Source organism: Colobus angolensis, unplaced genomic scaffold, assembly GCF_000951035.1.
Source record: "Colobus angolensis palliatus isolate OR3802 unplaced genomic scaffold, Cang.pa_1.0 Scaffold301, whole genome shotgun sequence".
NCBI lineage: Eukaryota > Metazoa > Chordata > Mammalia > Primates > Cercopithecidae > Colobus > Colobus angolensis.
This window is the reverse complement of record NW_012116278.1, coordinates 1,870,924-1,890,890: the sequence shown is the minus strand read 5'-3', so window position 1 is coordinate 1,890,890 and position 19,967 is coordinate 1,870,924.

Sequence of the window (19,967 nt, the reverse complement as noted above, 5' to 3'; positions counted from 1 at the left end):
TTCAAACCCCCACCACATTCAAATTATCCTAGCTGGAAGTTTGCATTTAAGAAGCTCCTACTTGAGCTGCAGCATGCATTTGACGTGCATTTTTGAAAATGTGGGAGTTTTCAAAATATTCTAAATTACCTACCTAAGGAAATAAGAGAGAGAAAATGGAGGAGTCATGCTGATTAATATTTGAACATAAACAATTATAAGGAAAACCTACAGAGAATGTGAACTGATAGAATTCCTTGCCCCATACAATGCATTTTTAAGCCATGGGGGTTTGCCTTCCTCCATACTTCCTGTGTACCCTTCTCATGGCTTTCCTGCTGCTTCAATTGAAAATCTAGATGAGCCCTCATTACAGCAACTCCATGATTGGTATCTCCCTCACATACTAGACCAACGCTGGTTGCTTAATTCCTTGGTTTTTCCACTTCTTTGCTCCAGAACCATCCATGATTCCTCTTTCTCTGCTGATATTTAAGTTTGGCACTCAAAGTTTTTGTGATCTAGTTCTAAGCCACAGTATCTATATGATGCCCCACCTGTTGCTCCTTTACCTATTCTTTGTTTCAGCAAATCTTGCCCATCCCATGTTCATTGAACATGTTCTCTATCCTTTATGCTTTTGCATATACTATTCTTTTTCCCTGGGATGTCCCTCTCTTCATCCTACATTCTCAATTTCTACTTTTTTCCAAATCCTACACCCAGTGTTATCTCTTAGATGGCCCCTTACACACAGACTCTGTCACCGATTCTATCTCTCAATCTCTGAACCCCCATCTGCATGGCTGGTTTCTCTGTTACAGCTCTTTCCATTTTGTTCAGTCCCCAAAGTGGAAAGTTTAGGCATGTGATTGCCTTACTACTCCATCTAGCTACCATCCTCTCACTCACCCAAGACAGAAATAGAAAATGCTGAGTGTCTGGGAGAAGTGAATATAGGACCCAGAAATTTTGATGTTCCTATTTCTGCATCAGGAATATGTATTCAACATTCATCCCACACATATTTATTGAGTAACAAGCAGTGCACCAGAACTTGGAGATTCATTCAGAGTAAAAGCCAAAGCTTTACAATGGCTTACAAAGCCCTGTGCAACGTTTTAGTCTGCTGTGACCTGTCCAGCCACACTGGTGGCCTTACGGTTCCTCGAACATGCATGGTGTAGCCCCACCTCTGTGTTTCATACCTGTCTCTCCTTCCTGCCCATGATAATCTTTCTCTAGTACCAACCTGCCTCATCTTTCACCTACTTCAAGGTTTTGCTTACGTGACCCTTCTGCAATGAGGCCTTCTCTTACCACACAAGGTAAAATTGCAATCACCCCTGATTCTGACACTTCCTGTCTTCCCCTTGATTTACTTTCCTCCCCAGTGCCTACTATCTTCTGACTTACTCTATGTTTTTTCTATTTATTTACTGATTCTGCCACTAGAACATTAGCTGAAACCCTTAGGTATAGAAAAATACCTTACATATAATGAGAGTCCTATAAATATTTGTTGAATAAATCGATGATTAAAAAGTTAGAAAAGACATGATCAGTCTTCACCCTCTTGTTCTTCATGGACCACTGAGAGGATGTGGTCGACTCAACACTCAATAGGCGAAGTGTTCTTGTAAAGAAATAAGGGTAGGTGATACTGACGAGGACAGTCACAGAAAATAAGCAAATCATTGTCCCTGCCTTAAAAAAGTCGTAATTTTCTGGCTGGGCTCAATGGCTCACACCTGTAATCCCAGCACTTTGGGAGGCTGAGGTGGGCGGGTCACAAGATCAGGAGATCAAGACCACAGTGAAACCCCATTTCTACTAAAAATACAAAAAATAAGCTGGGCACGGTGGCGGGCGTCTGTAGTCCCAGCTACTCAGGAGGCTGAGGCAGGAGAATGGCGTGAACCCGGGAGGCAGAGCTTGCAGTTAGCCAAGGTTGCACCACTGCACTCCAGCCTGGGCGACAGGGTGAGAATCCATCTCAAAAAACAAAACAAAACAAAAAGAGTCATAGTTTTCTAGATGAGCTAATGATAATTAATAAATAAATGGCAAGCGATGTAAAAATGACCTTGTCTAAAGATAAAATAAACTCTCTTTTTGTGCACATCTTATCCTTTCCACTTGTTTATAAACTCCTTGAGAACTTGGTTCATAGCGAATGCATTATTTTGTCCCCATTGCTCACTTCTCATCTCCCAGTTACAATGTCTGGAGGGTAGGAGCATGAAAGAAGATGCTTGGTGGATGAATGAATGGATTCTGAAACAATATGCAAGCATGTGATCCCTCTCCCCCTTAAGCATCATAAATACCACTGGTGATTTGGCTGTGAGATGACTATATTTTTCTGTTTATCCATTTGGCTGGCACAGTAAGAAGGGATTTCACAGTCATTCACTCACTGATATATGGTGTGATAAAAGCAGGCGTCTGCCTGTGAGCAGCAGTTCTTCATAAAGCTATTCTGAGAAAAACAGGTCCAGTAAGCTGAGCTCACACCCATTACTGGAGATGTATCCAAATTTATTACTGGAAGTAGTATTAGGGGAAGAGTTGACACAGCCTTATCCTGGTCAATTTCATCAATGATTTGGAAGACATGAGGTCATCTAATCCACAGAAACCGTGTTGCCTTCATATACCCACTGAAAAGCTTGATGTGGGCTCCTGGATAGTGAGGGGATACTGCCTCTTCTAGAATGACATTCTTGGTTTAGAGAAATAGATGATAAAACTGGAGCTCAGAGAGAGGAAGTGATTTGTCTAAAGTCACAGAGCTGCAGCAAGGTTAAGCCTGAATTAGATCCTACATGTGCATTCTGAAGAGTCCAGGATTTTGCTTTACTAGTCTGCTTCTAGTTGCAAGCTTTTCAAAATAGTTTTGTGCCCAAAGCAAACTCAAGACACACACTTGGTAATATTTTATGTGGTTGTCTCATTTAAAATGAAACATGGCTTCTTCATAAAAAGTTTCCAGTTACATGATTCTTAGGGTAAATGGCCCCATAAAGATAAAAATGGTGATCTTAGTAGAGGTATGAGAAAGGCCACTGTGCTCTCATTAACACACACACACACACACACACACACACACACAACACACACAGTCTAATAAGGGTATCTTAAATCACCCTGGAGACAGAAGTCAGGTCATTACAAAGGAAGCTAATAATCATGAACATCATCCTCACAAAAGACAAAAGTCAAGGACATTTAGTCTAACTCACCATCTGATACATATTTGTCATTGCTTGCATATCACCAATGACAGAATCTAATACCCACTGGAAGCTTTCAGTTTTCATACTGATAGTACTAGTACAGATATTTTTTAATATTTAGTTCTTCTATAACAAGAAGCCAAAACAAAAATAATAAAAGTCCAGAAAAAAAAAACAATTAAGTCAAGAGAAGACTTAGTGTCAGTGTGATACAAAAATCAACTTATCTTCTATCCAGCACATATAACATATCTGCCAGTAGTGACCTGTCCCAAGTGCTAGGGATGCCAAGGTGCCCCATCTGCCAAGGTGGTTTAGAATTGCCATTCTGAGAGTACTAGTAGCCAAAGTAAATAAGTAAGTTTGACTCATACACTTATAGTGTGTATAGGGACTGGAGAATTGGGAGGAGGAAGGGGACCATGATTCAGGGCAAGAGAGATGCCCAAGAGTCAAGGCTGCATCCTCAGATGCCTGGTCTGGACACCTGATTTTAAACTTCCATAAAACACGTTTGAGATTACTTGGCTAGCCAAGATCAGGATCTAGAGTATAAGTTCCCCCTAGTCAAGGATTATTCCTGATTAATTCCTGTCTCTCCAATAATTAGCTAGACTTGACACTTAGATGATACTGAACGTGTGTATCCTGAATTACTGAAAGTGGCATTGGAACAATTACACAAAGAAACAGATAATTAGGAGACAATAAAATGTGGTTTAGACTCCAAGTGCCAATAAACTGCAGACTCAAGAAATTGGTGATGGATGGAGTATCAAGAGAGATGTCTTGGGAGGAGCATGGTTTGGGCTGGATTTTGATTAATGATAATCCTTCTCATCTGTTTGGTAATTTATAAGGCATTTCTGTATTCACGATTTCAATCTAGCTCACAAACTGTGAAGTAGGCAGGGCTTATTTATCATCCCCACTGTAATGGGGGCAACCGATCCTTGAAAGAATTCACCCACAGATATGCCTCGCTACAGTATTATTTGTGCTTCACATAGGCATTTAGCCATGATTGCATTCTTAATGTATTGTAAATGTGAGCAAAATTAGACAATATGGTAAATTGCTTGCCAAGATGATCACAATAATTCCACTGTTCCTGTATGTCCACCCTTTTCAATATGTCTTGGTCACCCTTCCTATTAAAAAGTCGAGATTTATTCCCTCCACTTTGATTTTGGGCTTGGCCAAATTGTGAGTTCCTTTGGTCAAAAAAATATTAGCAAGTGTGACAATGGCAGAGACTTGAAACGTATTTATACATCACATTTTGCACTCTTGCCTCTGATGAAATCCTGACACTACAACTTGTAGGAGCTCAGGTTCACCTGATTGAGAGGCACCCCAGAGAGTAGTCTGCCAACTCCCAGTCCTGAGGGTGAGGCCAACTGAGATCATCCAGCTCTAATCGAATTGCCAGCTAACCTCAGTCGTTGTAAGTGACCCAAAATTAACCCAGCAGAAGAAACACCCAACAAAAATTGCTGACTGTGAACAAATAAAATAGTGTTCAAAGCCTCTTAATTTTATAGTGGTTTCTAGAAAACGATAGACAACTGATGCCCAGGATATCAGTAAAACATGAAACAATTAAAAATAGACCTTCTCGGACTCCCTGTGCCATTAAAAACAGGAGAAAGGTTTTCTAATGAAACTAAGCAGTTTGCAACTATTACTCCTCTCTATTTATGGGCAGATTAAAAAGGTGAATTAATCTGGAAAAGCACCCATTTCTGATGTTAGGAAGCCCTCAAAGCAAATTATTTATGTAGGACCATTGTGCCTGGCATCCACTGAGATATTCATTCCAGAGATCCTGTTCAACCACAAGTCTCCAAATACTAGTGACTGTGGGAATGGGGTGAGAGGATAGCCCCTAGAATTGATTTAAGGAAAAACGTCTTTCATTACATTCAAGATTGTGATAGCAGAGGGACTGTAAGAAAGTTTTACCTTAAGATACAGCATACCCTTGGTCAAAGAGATCAAGGAAAAGTAAAAGGGGCTTTATAAGAAATAATCATATAATTCACAGTGCTCACAGGGGCACTTCTGAGCACAAAGCTCTTAAACTATTAAAATAATTATATAACTTTTTCAAATATTTATTTGTTGCCTGACAGACTGGTTTTATTATACTGTCAAACCTATAAAATCAGTCTTTATAAAAGCTGTTTCCAAAAATTAAATTATCTTTTAAAATAGCTTAAGTTCACATATACTTACAGAAATTATTTTTTAAATTCATGTATTGATTATTTGAAAAGAGGAAATGATAACTTTTATCAGTGGATATTTAGCTGATATAATGACTTTCTTAGTCATATTTATATCTAATTTAGTATCGCTGATTTTTCTAATGCTTTTTGCTCTCGGTACGATCCTTTTAGTTTTGATATTTCCACTAAATTGCTTGCAGTTTTTCTCAGAGATCTGCATTATGGTCAAGAAATGTAAAATTGTTGATACCCTCAACTGACTTTACTTAGTAAACCTTAGTATTGAGAAAATACACTCTACAGATGCCAAGACACCTGCACATCTCAGAGCAATTTATGCTAAGTAGGAAAAATTATCAACTCTATTTTTTCACATTTAAATGTGTAAATATTTCAGCCCAAATATGTTTTACAAGTACTCTTTTCTCTCAATTTGACCAGATGGCTCTTTCAACAAATATTTTTGCAGGACAAAAACTTGTAAAATAAGTATCTCTATTTATGATGCTAAATTTAGGTGCTACAAAATTGTACATCTTCTCAATTTCATTCTAATTCAGCACTAAATATAAATTTATCTGATTAACAATAGGATCTCCTTTAAAAGATTGTAACTACACAACTAGATTCCCCCAAATGGCATTCGACTGTACCTTCTGCCACTTGCCCATATTCAAGCAGCGTCATCTAGTCGTTTTCCCAAAATAACCTTTACAAATCTCTTGAAATTGTTTCAAGAATCACAGTATTTAATTTCTGTTTTATTAAAGATGCACTTTCATTGTTCGATTTTATTAAGACTGGAAGGCTTTATCACAAAATTAAAAACCACTGCCAAACAAAGCAATATATAATTATAGATTTACATCAAACAATAAATGATTTTTAAAAAGGCTGCAGCAAGGGCATTTCAGACCACTTTCTGTGGAAGGACTACTCAACCTTTATTTTCCATCCATAGTCATGCACATATCACCTCTTTATTTCTCACTGACCTGCCTGGTCATTTCCTCCATTTCCTGGGCTGTGGCAGTCCATGGAATTATTGCATGGTACACCGGTGGCCAGCAGGGGCAGCATTGTTGAATTATTTTTTCAACACCTCCAGACACAGGAAAGGTAGGTTTTGCTAGTCAGTCCTGCTTATGTGCTGACTCTGAAAGGAAAATGTTGGTTATTTTGTGTGGAAAGGTTCTAAAAACAACAACAACAACAAAACGGACTAAGAATGATTGTCGTTCAGATGTAACTGTAAAAGGAAAATCTTTGTTAAAGGAAGTTGTCTGCATTGAATGTGTCTCATACACTACAAGCTGAGGCCATGGTAAAGTCTGAATATATTTTGGAGGCCTTACACACCCTCCCTAATTCAAATGCAACTTTTAATAATGATACTTTACTAAAAATGAAAAAATCCTTGAACAAATTGTAAATTGGATGGGACAATAGGATAATTTGTCCCAGGTGAATTAAGATATTTGGTCACCTGAATTTAAGGTGTTTCCCTTCTGTACAGTATATCTAAAAAACCTCAGCTGAAAATGTTCTTATTTAATCAGCCTTGAGTAGATAAGGGAAAAATAATTAGTACAAATATTGGGAACCATAAAATGTTTGCCTTTATAACCAAAATCAGACAATTTTTATGGACATTCTACCTATGTTAAAAATGTGTTCAGAAAAGAAGAATGACTTCTCTCTTGTTTGTACAAGTACCATACAGAGGCAAGCTGAAATACAGATCATGCCCTCCTTCTAGTGTTTTTGCTTTTGTTGTTGTTTTCGTTTACTCTTTCATTGGATTGTCTTGTTATTGTTTTAAGATGTTTAAAACCCTTCAATGGATGCTCCACAGTTGCAAGGTCAATGTTCGAAATCCTCAACATTTTCCTCAAGGTCCACCATGATCCAGTCCCCATCTATCACTCTAGGCTTCTCTTTTACGGGCCTCTCCTTTATGTTCTTTCTTCTAGCTATGCATGATTATTTTCATTTCTTACAATGTGCTACATGCCTATATGACTTTGCACATGCTGTTTCTGTCTAAAATATACTTTAGTTCATGCCTTTTATTCATTTAACAAGTAATATTTTTGAGTGTCTATGATGCATTACACTACATGCTAGACATCCTAATTCACTTCTGTATCCCTAGGATCCAGTACAGGGCCTGAAGCATAGTGTGTTAGTATGTACATAATGGGTAGATAAATAGGCACTAAGTGAATTAGGCACTTTTATTAATTTGAAGAATGTACAGGAAGCACAGTGGGATGAATCACATTTTTCCAGGTAAAAGGGATCACATGAGCAAACAGCATAGAAATAGCCTGACGGATTTCCTTCTTTTCCCCCTCTTACTCTTTGGCATTCTGTCATTTTGGTCTATCACAGCCAAGAAGGGCAAAAGCAATAGTAGGAATGTGATCTTGACCTCACACCATATAATCATTCTTAAATTTTAGCTAATTATGTAACATGTCTTAATATAAAATTAAAAAGCAGATGATCAGGTGGTTACAAATGACAGTATCACTGGTGGAAATATGACCCATCTTCAAGGACAAGTTTCAATTTCATCTCCTCCAAGAAGCTTTGCTTCATATGCAAACCCACTGCAAAAGGTTGTGATCGCTTCTTCCATTTTGTTCTCCATAACCCGTTATATGTACTTTTATTTAATTTTTATCTTGTATTTATAGTGATCGGCTTATTCTTGTGTCTTTCCATCCTTCAGCACACTGTGAGCTATCTGAGGACAAAGTACCACAACTCGTTCATTTTTGTAGCAGCTGGCAACATGTTCTCAGTATTTGGTAATTTGATTGGAAAGTTTAATCTATTATTTGGATGCATTTTAATATCAGCATTCTCACTAAACAGCTTGAAAAATGTAGGACTATCATATCTTATATGTGGGTAATGCTTTTCACCCATTTGTCATTGGCCTTCAGTCACATCAGTCTGTATTTGGTTCCTGAAATACACCAAACTTTCTTTTATACTTAATATACTCCGCACAAATTGGTTCTTCTGCTCATAACATCTGTCTCTTCCCCTGATGTGTGCACTTGTACACACACATACCGTACACACCTGCTTCATGGCTGCCTCTTTCTCAACTTTTAAGTCTTAATTTCAGGGTTAGCTGTTCAGAGAGGCATCCCTGGACCACTCTACACAGACTTCCATTTCCAAATATCATTATAGCCCAAACCCTTCAGAACATTTTTCAGTTTATAACTATATACTTATAGTATATAAGTATATATATATAGTATATAGTATATACATATATAGTGTATATATGATATTGTATATCATCTGCCTACCCAACTATATTATAAGTTGCATATTGGCACTTAGGCCTGTTTCATTCACCACTTTATACCTGGTGCTAAGCACATTATTTGACATATCTTTGGTGCTCAATACATACTTGTAGAATGTGTGAGCTTCAAAGTGCTTTTACAAAACTTGATACATCTTCCAACGCTTCCTGCATTCCTGGAAATTAGAGATGAGGGATGAAGCCATTCTCATTTTACACAGAAGGATACTGAGCCGTAAAGGAATTACTAACACCCCACAATAAATCTGTGGAGAAGCTATTCCAATCTCCTGGCCTGTAGCCCATTACATACAATTCCAGGTCAGGTCTCCCACTCCTTCTCCAGTCTGTTTCCAGTTTGAAAACAAAGTTAACAAGTGCCTTTAGCATGACTTTGACCAAGGACTTCTCATGAAACACGTTGAGGGATCTCAGATGCCTACTTGGGCAAGCAGCCTTCAATCAGAAGCAGGCACGTGTTGCAGGCTGTGAAAGGGGAAACCTTCTCTGTGTCACAGCTGAAAGCACTACTCTAGATATTTAAAGCAAGCCCTCTTTTTAAAAATTAATGACCTGAAAGGGGAGAGAAGAAGCTGCCTATGTAATGTGGAAAGAGGAGCTGAATGACCACAGCCCTGCGCCCTCTCCAGATGATATCATCAGCCTAGATAATAAATTTGTAACAATGTGGCTGCAAGAAAGGAGAATAATTTCAAAATAAGTCAAAGAAGCTGGTAGCAGTAGAACCAAAACTAAGGATTTTTTAAAATCTGGTAGACACAAATCTTCTATCCCCTGGGTAGTTAGATTATCCAGAGAGTAGAGCAGAAACCACAGTCATTTCTGAGTCTTGGAGCCTACTTGTTACCAGCCCATCAGAGCAGGCAGAGTGGTAAGTGGGCCTGTCTCTTTTGTGTGTCTGCTAAACATGCACTTCTAGTTTAAAAAAGGATAAATGAGAGAATGCTTAAGTTGTGAAAATCAGTCACCCACTTAACATGAACCATTGCCTAGGGATTCTCATAGATCCTCATAATTATAAATGTGTGATAAGTTAAAAAAAAGAATGAATGCATATGGTTGAACGTTGTAATTAATTATGATGTAATCAATTGTGAAGCACAGATCACTACCTCTTTCATGTCAACTCCAATATTCTGTGGTGATTCCCCTGCCCCACAGGTAGACTGGCGGCAAGAGGTTACATATATTTATGACATGGTCATCTTAGCTAAGCATAGTCAAAGGATATACTGGCAAAGTGCATTTTTTTTCTGTTACCTTCTTTCTCCAAGCCACTGTCATTTCTCTCCTAGCCTACTATAGAAACCTTGTGATAGTTTTCCTACCAACATACTTCCTTCCCTCCAATACAATTTTAATAGTCAGTTGGCATTTAAAAATATTAGTTAGGGAGTTGGGGCATGGTAGACCATGCCTGTAGTCCCAGCAACTCGAGAGGCTAAGTTGGAAAGACTTCTTGAGCCCAAGAGTTCCAGACCAGCCTGGGGAATGTAGTGAGTCCCCATCCCCTCCCTCTGAAAAAAAATGTACTATAAAGTTCATTTTTGTTACTGCCTTGCCTAAACACTTAAATGGTTGCCCATTGCTTCTTGAATAAAGACCAAGCTCCTTCTGTGGGTGCCATATTATACCCTGTGTCTTCTGATATTCATCTACCTCTCCCATCTCTCCTTAATTTTCTTGAAATTTAAAAGATGATGTGGACAAGGAAGCCACGTGTCTTTAAGACATGTGTCTTTCTTAAAGACACATTTCTATTCTATAGTCTTTTTATATATCTGAGGTTTCACATTTACTGTTCCTTTCATGTGGAATGTTCACTTCCTTACTCAAACCTGGTTAATTCTAATACATGCTTCACCTATACACATACACACACACACACACACCTTTTCTCACAATAACCTGGCATCCCCCTCTCACTTGGTCGACCACTTTCCATTTATAACTGTATGCTAGTTTCTATGACTAATTGTTTAATTGTATGTAAGGTGGGAGTGGAGGGGCAATGCCCATTTTATGTACACTGCTTCTTTCCAGAGATTTCGCAACAGGGTGGTCAGTAAATATTTGCTGAATGGCTAAAAGAAAATTTACCACATTTTTTATGGCTTTGGGAAGTGAAAGACATTAATTCAATTCTGAGGAGCCTCAGCACATTACATTAACCCATAACAAAGATGATAATGATGATGAAAATTATGATCACCTACCCTTTATTAAGCCCTTTATACCTAATACTAGGTAGTAGGCACAGAGATAAGGATTTTCTCTATATTTCTCACTTAACTCCTTCAAAAGTGCTATGAAAACAGAGGCTCAGAGAGATTACGTGCTTGTACAAGATCATATAGTTAGAAAATGCCAGAACTTTGATTTAAAACCAGGGCTGCTCAACTTCATAATCTGTTTTTTTTTTTTTTTTTTTTACAGCTCACCACAGGGTGAACTACACTTCTACTTTAGAAGTAGTTTCCCTGCAGTCTGGGAATAAATAACTCAAGGAACATAGCTGTGGATGTATGGCAGAGATGTGATCCTTATGGATAAAGGAGAGAAAGTCACGAAGAAGAACGGGGATTTTGTAGAAGAAAGCGTGCACTGTGTGATGGTGGGCACATGAGGAGTAAACACGATCTCACTGATATTTTCTTGACAGTAAAAACTGAGTTATGATGGTGTGTTAATATTTAGAAATATTAGAATATATGGTGTAAGTTGTAAGAAAGAGATTGATATCTGTCTTTTGAGAATCTTGCCAGATGACTGGTGGAGAAAAGTTTAACAGAAACCAAACATCTGGTAGAGATTTTCCCAAATTTGCAACCCTCTTCTTACCTACCCCCACTCTAGCCTCAGTAAAGTTCTTCCTGTAGAAATTTCTAAAATTGATGAGAAACCAAGTATTTTTAGAATGAATCAATAGCTTTTTTAAATCTGTTTTTATTCTTCTAAAGTAGCTTAATAAAAATAACTTCATACATTTTTCTTAATTTTTTAAATCTTAGAAAAGTGAACATAAAATATTCAGTGAAGAGATGTAAATGAATGACGTTTACCACTACATTATTTTGAGAAAAAAGGATTTGCTTATCAAATAAATACACAATTTTGATATCATTGGAAAGAATGTTTAAACACTATAAGAGAATGAGCTATTCTCAAACACTTTATGTATCAACTACTGATAAACTTACTACAAATCACTCTTTTTTATTGACTAAGATATGTCCCTAGAGACACCTACTTGGCACTTTGTTTGAATTAACATATGTTTTTAAAAGGCAATCTACATTTATTTTTAAACTTTGTGTAAAAATTGAAACTGTGTAATTCAAAGCACTACAGATTTATACCAATAGCTCTGTATTAGTCAAAATTAAGAAGGCTTCAGAATGTTTACACGTCTTCCATTTGGAATTCTAACAAGGGCCACAGAATCTAACTCTTCCTTCCTTCCCTCCCTCCTTTTTTTCTTTCTTCTTTTCTCTTCCTCCCTCCCTCCTCCCTCCCTCCTTCCCAGCTCCTTCCTTCCCTCCTTTCTTTCTTTCTTTTCTTTCTCTTTCTTTCTTTCTTTCTTTCTTTCTTTCTTTCTTTCTTTCTTTCTTTCTTTCTTTCTTTCTTTCTTTCTTCCTTCCTTCCTTCTCTTTCTTCCTTTCGTTCTTTCTTTCTTTCCTTTTCTCTTTCTTTCCTTCCTTCCTTCCTTCCTTCCTTCCTTCCTTCTTTCTTTCCTCAGGCATGAGGCTTTTATGAAATATTTATGATGTTAAACTGCCTTTAAAAAAGAAACTCTACTTCTATTAGATGGCTTCTGTAAGAATCTAACCCTAGAATTGGCTGAGAACGTTTCCCAATAATATACCTTCCCCAAACAAAATTTGTTATTCAAAGCACAGTAATTGAGAGAGCATCACAGATTCTCAAATCAAAGGAACAATTTTAAGAGGAAAACTCTGACCTGGTATTGAGGAATGTGCAGTGCATTTTATCATTGAATCTTAACAGCAACCCTTTAGATTGGCCTGGTTATTCACATGGTGACAGAAGCTCGGTTTTCTGATGGAGCAAGGCCAAGGTAACATATTGGAAGAAGCTCAAGCACAACTCACACCCAGGTCTCCCAGGCTGTGAAGACCAACCTAATTTGCCTTTAACCAACTATAAGACATTGCAGGGGGAAGGTGAAAGCATAAGCAAAGGAGTGATTAAAATTCCCATGATATTTCCTCGCTCAAGTTCAACTTCCTTTGCACCAATGTCAAAAGCAGTTGCTGAAATAAATAATATTTTGCTTATTTTTTACATTAGATTAATTCATTTAACATTTCAAAGTTAAGAACATCTAAAAATAGATTAGAATAAGATTTATATACTGAATATCACCAATTGCCCAAATCAATACTAGACAAAAATGTTGAAGATTTTCCTTTTAAAAGTAAACAACAAAAATGAAGGCTTAGAACAAAATAAAGAAAATAAAATGTTACTTTCATCAAAAGCCTTTGAATTATCTTTTTCCCCATGATAAACCTATCCAATATAGCCTTTCTAACTATAATTTGAGTTATCACTTTCCTCATTAATACAATTCCTACGTAACAGTGCTGCTGCGAGGGTTAGAGGAGATAAAGTATTTGAGCACAGTGCACTTGGTCTGGTCCACAAAAACCATTCAGTCAGTGTTTGTTTCTGTGCCTTTGTTCTATTATTTTCTGTTTGTTTCCATGTTCAGACCAATAGTGACATTTCAGGGATAGTATAATAGCAACACATAAGTTGACAATATTTCTATGGGTCCAAATGAAAAAGCATTCAACATGATTATGCTTTATGACCTGTAAATTTTCCATGATTCTTCATGGTCATCTAAAGGGAATGTTAGAGGCTTCCTGATCCAAAAGCCACACATTACAGGTTCAGAGATTAGAGATGACTTTCCCAAGGTCATCAGTGTTTAAGTGGTAAGTGTTTAAGAAAAGTTTATGTTGAAGAGGTCCGGAGTGTCATAACATTCTTGATAATGCATTTTCAGAAGACCTAAAGTGACAAAAAGTTTAATTCCAAATTAGGATCTTGAACTCCATTACATAACTTAGCCATCTTAAAAACTCCACTTTGCCCAATGGATTCGCGTTCTTAATTCCATGCTGCTTAAACCTGGCCATAGTCAACCAGCAGAAGGCAACCCAATTTCCTTTCTAAATTCCACTACATATTGGCAAGAGTATTGAATTTTTATGAATGCAGACCTGTTCGAGACACTGGTAATAAAAAGACTAAATGGAACCATTGAGTTGCTAGCATTCAGAAAGATTTATCAGTTCCTTAAACACAATGAAATAAATATTGCTATTCTCCATGATAATTAAGAGAACAAAGTTGCTAGAAGGAGCCTAATAGATTATCTTCCCAACACAGTTGTGGTGTAGGTGGGAGAACAGGGGTCTACCCAAAGAAGAGGTATTAGTTGCCCAAGGTCATACAATGAATCATGACAAAGCAAGAACTAGAGTTCACAACCCTTGGGTCTCTAGTAAATAAACAGGCAAAAATACATGCATGCATATGCACATAAACATTCCCTAAACAAGCATTCTTAAGCCACTTATAATTCACTTTGACATCTTCTTTGCACAAATCCCATTGTATAGCTATGACCTGAACAGGAAGAGAGTGACATCACTTCTAGAACATCTGCCCCTAGTGGATAGCATCAAAGACCCTAGCCAAGGACACCTCGGATCTCCTTGGACATGCTGGTTCAGCTACTTGCTTGGCTGCCATCAGCTTGACTCACAGCTTCAGAAATGGCAAGATGTGCACAGTAAGGAATGGGACAAAGTCATGCCCAAAACTGAGTCGAGTTTGCCAAAATCATCCCTAAACCCCTTTAGCTAATTGGATATTGCTGGAGGGGACCTCCATTCTGCAGCTGAGCAACAAAAATGCCTCCAATGAAGACTTAACCTCCCAGAAGTGAGCTGAGATCATTTCTGGCAATGTACTACTCCTTATTTATTTTTAGATCAATAAAAGAGAACTCATTGGCTGACTGCTGGGCTCACACAAATTATTTGGAAGCTACAGCTCTAAAAAAAAGTCTTCCAAATAAGTGTTTATTAATTTGTCCCTGTCTACATTATTAAGAAAAGAGGTTAATTAAGGTATTCACCAAGTATGGCTTTATTATTTTGTTCACCAAATATTTATTGAATTAACTTCAATATGTCAGGGGCTATGTTAGATGCTAGAAAAATAGAACACCTTATTCTATCTCTTCTAGATGTCTATGGAGATGCACCTTTGAAAATGTAACTAACAATTTTTCTGTTGTTCTAGAAAGAGGGGATTATGTCAGTACCAGGAGAGTACACAGTAAGGTTACCTAACCATTCCAGGAGGTGGTGGAGAGGTTTTTATCAAGGAAACAACATTTAGGATGAAACCTCAAGGGGAAGTTCAATAAAAAGTGAGAAGGATGTTTCAGACAGAGGAAAACATATCAAAAAGATCCAAAGATGAGAAGACTTGGCAAATGTGAGGAACTGAAGGGAATTATCATGTCTGAAGCAATGCGATGAGACTGGGAAAATACGCAGAACCAAAATTATAAGAAGCCTTGAAGGCCGCACTAGGAAACTTTAACTTAATCCCAGTAACCAATAAAAGCAAAGAATGGTTGGGAGCAAGAGTGATATAATCTTACATTCATTGTGTACAAGTCAGTTAGACTGCAGAGGAGTAGTTATTTAGAACTGTAATGGCATGGGGACTAGTTAGAGACAGCCTTAGTAATCCAGGAGAGAAATCATGTTGAGCCGAGACCCAAGACCAGCACACATAGGGACAAGTGAAACTTTCTGAGTTCCTTCAGAACCACTCAAGCAGGAAGAAGCAAAGGGCTTCCAAGGAAAGGATAATCACCAAAGTGAATAGTGACTGTAGAAGCCTTCTGGAAGAGTGACACATTTGGGTGTCACCAACAAAGAAGAGAACCAAAAGAACTGGGAAAATATTTTAAGTGAAGGGAATGGGGGCAAGAAGTCCTACATTGTTAAACACAATGAGCAGTGAGTAGTTATGTTTTGGGAAAGTTCTTAAGTGCCAAGCCTAGGGACTTAAAGAATAGCTTAGAGGCTGGGCACGGTGGCTCATGCCTGTAATCCCAGAACTATGGGAGGCTGAGGCAGGTAGATCACAAGGTGGAGACCATCCTGACCAACATGGTGAAACCCCATCTGTACTAAAAATACAAAAGTTATCTGGGTGTGGTAGTGCATGCCTGTAGTCCCAGCTACTCAGGAGGCTGAGGCAAGAGAATTGCTTGAACCCGGGATGTGGAGGTTGCAGTGAGCTGAGATTGCCCCACTGCACTCCAGCCTGGCAACAGACTTCACCAAAAGTCTCAAAAAAAAAAAAAAAAAGAGAGAGAGAGAGAGAATAGCATATAGGTAGTAAGTGAGTTATTTAATAATAAAGAAATTGTTTATTTTTTTGTTTCTTGTTCATTTGCTGAATGTGTGTGTGTGTGCATGTGTGTGTTTGTGTGTGTGATTAGCAAATGCTTTTGTTCAAGACCTATTTTTAGTCTTTTTGAGTCTCCTTTTTTCAGGAATAACTCTTGTGAACTATATATTAATAAACTTTCTTCTTTTTAAAACTCAACTTGGTAGTACTTTAACTTTTAAAAAGGACTTATCTAAGCTATATCCCTGCCATATTTTTTGTTTCTATATTTATCTTAACTTTTTGTGTGCTCATGCTTTTCTCTTCTCTAACACAAAAATAAACCTTAGACTAGGAAATATGAACATTTATTTAATATTATTGAAGTAACCTAACTTACACTAACAACCACTATCACTTTCAGTACTGCAACTTTAATAGAATCATTTCTCTTAAAATTTCACAGGACATACAGTTGTCATTATCACCATTGTCATTAACACTGTTACAGCCATTGCCATATGAAAAGAAGATATAGAACATATAACTATTAATCAAGATAACAAAAAATATCTTTATACATAATATTATTATTCACTTAGAAAATTCAAATTATTAAAACTTTTAAAAGTACCACAAACTATTAGTAAATTCCCCTAATTATATAAAACTCAATTTGATAAACTACTAAAAAAACTAAAACAAAGGTAGATCCTTGCCTAATTTCAGAGTACAATAAAATTTCACTTGGATTTAAGATTTGACTGAAAAAGTAAGAAAAGAGGAGGAAGGAAGAGAGGCAGGGAGAAAAAAGAAAAAAAAAAAACATTGGAATGAATGAAACCACAAGAAAATAGAGATTAACATTTTTACATCTTGAAATTCCAAAACATTTTTATATATGACATCGATGGTAGAAATCATAAGGAAAAGGAGTGATATTTATGATTATATCAATTTTAACTTTATTGCTAAGGAAAAGACCTAACATAAACAAGCTTAAAATACAAATAATGAAGAGCTATTACCAATTCAAATTTAACAATAAATGTCAACAATGATATAATTACATTCTTACAAGAAAAAAATGCATGTATTTCAAAAATTCTGGAATGATTTTCAACAAAACATGAAAGAATATTATCTTTTGAGTTGTAATGTAGTGAGTAATTGAAGATCAATTTAAGATTTCTGCCTTAGTCCATTTGGGTTGCTACAACAAAATACCATAGACTGAGAAATGTAAAAACATCATAAGTTTATTGCTCACAGTTCAGGAATCTGGGAAGTCAGGGCACAAAGTCAGGATACCAGCAGATATGGTGTCCGGTGAGGGCCCATTCCCATTAAATGGTGCCTTCTATGTGTCTTCACATGGCAGAAGATGTGGACAAGTTTTCTCAGCTTTCTTTTATGAGGGCACTAATTCCATGCATGAGGGCAAAGCCCTAATGAACTAGTCACCCTCCAGAGGTCCCACCTTATAGTACTGTCACATTAGCATTTAAGTTTCAACATATGAATTTGGGGGCATGGGGGTGCAAACATTCACACCACATCATATCCTTACGTCCATTTTCCTTTTTTTTCTAAAATAAACATGCATCATGTGAACATGCGTGTGTGTGACTCTGTGCCTGCTTCTATGTGTTGAGATGATGTGTAAAATAGAGATCACCCCATAGAAGATACTCAGTAAATGTTACATCTCTTTCATTTATCCTTACATTCATTCAGGCATATATAATAAATGATTATCTTGCAGTATTTCATTACATTATCTTATGAGGTATTGGCTAAAATAAGATAAAAGAAACAATAGAATAATTTCTATTAATCAAAGAAGTGTCTACTAAATTCCTACTCTGTGGCAGACATTGTACTAAATGTTCAGGACATAATGGTAAGTAATATAAAGTCCCAGCAATGGAAGAGGGCATAATTTGGTGACAGAAGTAGCTGTACAAAGGAAAAATAAATAAATAAATAATACAATGTGGTAAGTGATAGGACAGAGGCTGCACAAAGTACTAGTAAGCACTTAACTATGCTCAGGAAAATCAGGGAAGGTTTCCTGGAGCAGATAACAACTGGTCTGGAGTCTTTCCATGGTTGGGTGGAACAAAAAGATAACAAAAGAGTTTTTCAGGTATAGGGAAAAACCTACCCCTCTTTGTCTGGAGGATTGAAACTTCCTGTGGAGAGAAAGACTGAGAAAGCCCCTGAAGATACCCTCCCTGACCCATGGCCAAGAAGAGAGCCTCGGTGTCTATAGCAGTCTCCATCTGGGCATCTCACAGCAGTCCAAAAATTACTTCTATGGGGGGAAAAAAAAGACGAAGAAGAAGGAACCCCTGTGGGTTTGGAAGGTGCTTTTCCTGTGAATCACTGCTCTACAACACCCAAACGGAACCTCAGGCAGAGGCAGAATGGGATTTCCCTAGCGCCAGTCAAAATAAAGGTTTGTTCAAACCTAAGATTTAGAGGAGAAAAACGAGGACTTTGTCAGTCTGATGCTGGCATAATCAACCTCATCTTTTTCAATTCAGTCGTACTATTAGTATATAGATTTCAAAGGCTTTGGAGTAGTAACATAGTTGGGGTGGGGGCTACAGAGCAGGATTTCAGAATTAAAGAGACTGTGGGTTGAGCCCTTGACTGTGTTAGAGATCTTTGTTTTAATATCAGTTCTACTATTGTTGGTTTGGGGAAAATCTTTCCTTAGCACACGTTTTTTTCCTATTAAAATATGGCAGTTGGATTACACTTCTTTTTGTGATTCTTAAAGCTAGGATTCTAAGAGTCTGTTTAGATGCATTGCAGCCTAACAGATCTCTATAGATTTGCATCATTTACTGGGAGACCCAACCGTGTTGGCCAGACCATGATGAGACCTGTCTTTGCAGGAGACAGATGAGCTCACATCTTCACAGGTACAGATGTCCTTTGGTGATAGATTGTATTATTTGTCCACAATTTTTCCTTCCCACTCTGACCTTGACATTATTCTTGTAGGTCAGGGTGCTTTTCTTGGTTCCAATGACTGGAGCTGAATCTTGTCACTGACATGGGCCAATAGAATGTGGGCAGAAGTAACTGTATGTGTCAGCTTTAGTCAATTAGCCTTAAGAGATGTGGCAAGCATGTATTAGCCTTTTGGAGCTTCTTTTCTCCATCAGAAGAATAGTATATCCCATGGAGTTATTGCTGCTTCAGTCTGGGTCATGAAATAAAGACATGTGTAGCTGACCTGAACCCACTCCTAAGCCAAGACCCCAGTATAGCCCAGCCAAGTCTAGCAGAGCTCAGCCACATGATGATACACAGATTCACATATATCCCACAACTGACTTTCAGCAACCTGTGAGCCTACAATAGATTTTTATTATTGTAAACCACAGATTTAAGGGTTGTTTGTCATGCAGCAACATTCTTTTAGCCAGAAGTTGACCAATGCAGTAATCCTTTTTGGATTCGATTCCATAGATTGCCCTATAGTACTGGGAAATGCGGAACTGCATTAACTTTCTATTGCTTTATAATAAATTAGCACAGATTTAGTGGCTTACACAACACAAATGTATTACAGTTCTGAAGGTCAGAAGTTTGAAATAGGTCTCACTGGACTAAGTTAAGGTACTGTCAGGGATGCATTCCTTCAGAAAGCTCTAAGAGACAATCCACATTCTTGTCTTTTCCAGATTCTAAAGATGACCA